This window comes from Hevea brasiliensis, unplaced genomic scaffold (assembly GCF_030052815.1).
Source record: "Hevea brasiliensis isolate MT/VB/25A 57/8 unplaced genomic scaffold, ASM3005281v1 Scaf313, whole genome shotgun sequence".
Taxonomy (NCBI): Eukaryota; Viridiplantae; Streptophyta; class Magnoliopsida; order Malpighiales; family Euphorbiaceae; genus Hevea; species Hevea brasiliensis.
Window position 1 is genome coordinate 3188 of NW_026614822.1, and position 4917 is coordinate 8104.

At 34.6% G+C, this 4917-nt stretch overlaps 1 non-coding gene across 1 annotated transcript; it reads left to right on the top strand.

Annotated features, from left to right (window-relative positions):
• The first annotated feature begins 823 nt into the window (after positions 1 to 823).
• Positions 824 to 930, top strand: LOC131177053 (small nucleolar RNA R71). The gene has a single exon (XR_009146774.1). It is a non-coding gene; the product is annotated as a small nucleolar RNA R71 (small nucleolar RNA).
• Positions 931 to 4917: the final 3987 nt, after the last annotated feature.

Below are 4917 nucleotides of genomic sequence, written 5' to 3' on the forward strand. Positions count from 1 at the left end.
ACACTACTCTCTTGGGTTTTCTGGTTAACTTGGAAGTTTTCCAAAAGATTTAGCACCTGAGGAAGATGCTTGTTGTGCAATCTGATTTTCCAAAGATTCATTATGTGTTTGCATCTGTTCCAGCCTTGCTTTCATCTCTCTCATCTCCTCATCATGCTTATTTTGGTTAGCAAGAATCTGTTGCAATAAAGCTTCAGTGGTGGAATTTTGTTCTTGCTGTTTTGGTGGAGGATTCATATTTTTCTGCTGAAAATTAGGCAATGGTTGCCTATTTTGCTGATATGGAACTCCTTGCTGCTGTTGTGGTTGAAAATTCTGATTTGGAACTTGACTTTGCTGATTTCCCCATGAAAAGTTGGGATGATTCCTCCAATTTGGATTATAGGTTTGAGAATAAGGATTCCCCATTTGCTTGTTTCCATAATTACTAACATATGCAGCTTGTTCTCCATAATCTACTCCACAGCTGGTAGTTCCTTCTGCATAAGCCACTTGTTGTGAACTTCCAGATGATGATGATGAACTAACCAACATACTCAAATCTTCCATCTTCTTAGCCAAAACATTTGTAAGTGCATCAAACTTTGCATTAATCATATTGAATGGATCAAGATCATACATTCCAGCAGCTTGCCTTTTTTGAGTTGGAGTTGGTCCTCTTGGACTACTCCAAAGATGAGTATTCTTTGCAATTTTCTCCAATAGCTCATAAGCTTCATCTTCATGCTTCATAATAAATTCTCCTTCTGTTTGAGCATCAATAATTCCTCTGATTGCAGGAGTGACATTCGTGTAAAAATTCTGGTTTATCATCCATTTCGGAATGGCATGATGTGGGCATTGTCTCTCTAATTCCTTCCATCTCATCCATGATTCATAAAGAGTTTCATCCTCTCTTGGTCTGAAAGCTGTCATTTGATTCCTCAATTCTTGAGTTTTTCCAGGTGGAAAATATTGTGCAAGAAATGCATCAATCCTTGGTCTTGCTATGCTCTCTCTCAAGTCATCAAAACGTGGAAAAGCATGATCTATCATACTTCCCCTAGGCACGTTTGCATTAACAACTTCTTCCCCTTGGGCTGCATTTTCATTGTTTTGATCATTTCCAGCATTAACACCAATTCTCATTCTTTCATCAGCCATGACTTCTTCTAATTCAGTTTCTCTCAAGGCTTCTTTTCTTTTTCTGGTTTCTTGCTTGTTGGCCTTACAAAATTTCTCAATTTCAGGATTGAACAATAAGGATGTGTCACTTGTGCTTCTAGCTCTTCTCATAAAAGATTAAAAGTACCTGAAAAAGAACAAACAAACACAAAATGAAAAGATAACGAAAATAAAACTATAAACAACTAAAATAATCAAGAATTCAATCTTAAACAAACAACTCCCCGGCAACGGAGCCAAAAACTTGATGCGTCCCTACCGCAAGTGCACGGGTCGTACAAGTAGTATAGAAAAGATATCGTTCCCACGAGGAGTTGTGTTAATGATTGAATTTTTGATATAAAAAGTTGAGTAAATTGAAATATTTTTTGAAATTAAAGTAATGAATTAATGGGTATTGAGAATGTGAAATCTATGTATGCAAAATTAATAATCTATTCAACAATGTATTAATTAAACTAAAATTGCATCAAATTGAAATAAGCAAGTTCAAATATGGCAATATTCAAAATGGCAAGTAATTAAATTCGATTAGAAATTAACAATGGTAAAAAGGCGATTCCGGAGTTCGGGATTTCATATCCGAGCTATTTTGGGATTTTAAATTGGTTATCCAATCTTGTGAAACTTATGGTTTTAAGGAGATTAATTCTTAAATCCTTCGAATACCCTTTCGAGTGAGACAAAGAGTGCCTTAATCAAACTAATCCTACTTTCGTGGAGTTAGAATTAATTAAGACCCATTAAGTTCTTTAACTAATCTGTGAATCCTCTTAATCCTTAGCCTATTTCTAGGTCTAAGTTAATTAAGTCCAATTTCTTGATTATCTATCACAAGGCCTTCTCCTTTCGGTGCCTCAACCATGGATTAAGAACATCACTTAATGGGATCCTACACTAAGCATGTCATTAAGCACACAAGAAATGAATAAAACTCATTAAGACCACAAAATATGGATTACCCAATCAAAATCCACAAGATATCTCAAATATTACAACCCTTACTCCAGAATCAAAATAAAACTACTCACTATCCATAATGCTTACAAGATATATTGAGTTTAAATGGAAATAAAGCTTTAATCTAAGCTAAGGAATAAGAAATTAAATACTAGAAATGTAGAAAAATGTAAGGAAGAAAGAAATCTGCAAATCTTGGTTAAAAATGGTGTGGAAGGTGAAAGTGACTCCTCAAATTCTGCCTCTCTTCTCCTTTCCTTTTCTGCTCCTTGTCTCTTCCTCTAAAATGGGAAAATGAGACTATTTATAGCATTTTTCTGACATGGAGCCCTAAAATGGTATGTTCTAGGAGGAATTATCTGAGGGAATCTTCTGCCAGCTCATTAATGAACTCTTTATGGGACTGCATAAGTGGACTGCATAAGTCATGCAGTCCCTTATGCAGTTTTCGGCTGTTTCTGGGTCACTTATGCGAAACTGCATGACTTGGTGCATAGGTTATGCACAATTCCGTGAAAGTGCATAAGGGAGGCGTGAATGTGCATAAGCTATGCAGTCTCCTTATGCACATTTCGGCTGGTTCTGGAACAGTGATTTTTCTCCTTATGCAGATCTGCATAGCTTATGCGGCAAGTTATGCACAGTTTGGTCAATGCATATTTCAGCTTGAAAACTTGTTTTTGACATCTTTGGCTGTAGAAGACACTCCTCAATGGCAAAATTCTCTTCGGTCCTTCAAAAACACCATTTTTCCTACAAAACAAAGTAAAAATTACAAATTAATGCAAAATTGACAACTATGAAAAACTAACTAATTAACTAATGAAATTAGCTAAAAATGACTAATAATCAAATAAAAATTGTTATAAAATTAGACCTAAATGACTATGCAAAATGTATGCATCAGCTAGGAACAATGCCGTGCTCTCTCAAGTATTCATCAAATTCAGTACTCAAGTATTCATCAAATTCAGTACTCAAGTATTCACCTCCACGATCTGATCGAAGAGCTTTAATACTCTTTCTTGTTTGATTTTCTACTTCAGATTTAAATTCTTTGAACTTTTTAAAGGATTCATGTTTGTATTTCATCAAATACAAATACCCAAACCTTGATTTATCATCAGTAAAGGTAATAAAGTAATGAAAACCACCTCTATCCATTTCTTTAAATGGACCACATATATCACTATGTATTAGCTCTAAAATATTTTCAGCTCTTAACCCTTATCCTACAAAGGCTGTTCTAGTCATTTTGCTCTGAAGGCAAGATTCACAAGTTGGAGTAGGCTTAGAGCCCAATGAGGATAGAATCCCCATTTTCTCCAGTTTTGCAATCATATCTTTTGCAACATGACGTAACCTTAAGTACCAAATATATTTTGAACTTGAGTTGATTTTCACCATGGCATTGCATTCATTTAGATCACTCGCATTCATTTTGTGTTTGTCATTATTATCCAAATAATAAAGACCATTATTCATATAACCCAAACAAACATATTTATTTCCAAAATAAATATTGCAAACATCATCTGTGAATTGAAATTCATAGCCATTTCTAGTTAAACTAGATATAGAAATGGTGAACTTAAAAGCATTAGGTACATATTAAATATTATCCAAACACATAACATGTCCAAACATGTAAAAGGATTTAGATCCAATGGCTAAAGCTTCAACAGTTGAGCCATTGCCAATTTGGACTCTAACATCTCGAGAACGCAAGCTGCTACTATTTGTTAGTTCCTGCATATCATAAGAAATGTGAGAACTGGCACCAGTATTTAAAACCCAAGCTGTAAATGAACTATGAGTATCATCAGAATCTAAATAACAAGATATGGACATACCTTAGAAGGTGTATCCTTCTTATCCTTCGAGAAGCAAGATACTGCAGGCGGTTCCTTTTGATTGCCCATCCTTCTAGCAGTGGAAACACTTTCCTTTGCCTCCATTAGCTTTAGTCTTCCCTTTCTGTTTAGCTATTTTCTTGGAAGGACCAGGAATCTGAGGTTTCTTTTTCTTATTTCCCTTCTTCTTGTTGTGTAACACCCCTGTTTGCATAGCCTGGTATATTTCACTATTCCAGTGATCAGTGTCGATCAGGACAATTAAGGGGATTAGAACCACACTTAAGACAACTTGATAAGCTATAAACACAAATAATTAGTAATTATCAATTAGTTAAGTATAAATAAGAAAAACAGAACATAAGAAGTTAAACGAGCCGAGAGTCACAAATGATGGATGACCTTCTGGAAGAATCATAAGTCAATTTAAACTCAAATTTTGAACCGTAAAATATGACACTGTGGTCCTTAGGACTATTACAAACACAGTGAAAAAGAGAAAATCATGAAAAAGAATTGTTAAGGCAGTCAAATAATTAGGTCAGGGACCCGGAAGAAATATTGAATTATTTGCAAACCGGGTTAAACCGGCAAGGGGCAATTTGGCCAATTGACCCCGAAAGCTAACTCCTAACCTAACTGTCAAATAAAATTAGAGAAAAGAAAATTTCAGAATCGGAAATTAAATTAAAGAACTAATGGAAAAAATAAATAAAAAAAAGAAAATGAAAAAGGTGAAAAGAGATGACATCATGCATGACATCATGCATGATGCCATAAATATTATAATTAAAAATTAAATTCATAATAATTTGTGGTCTTCCTAATACATATAAAAGAAAAGAAAAGAAAAATAAAATTCATTTATCTTCATCTTGTTGTCGTCCCTCTCCCTTAGCTCTCTCTCTCTCTCATTTTTCTTTCTTGAAACCACCATGGG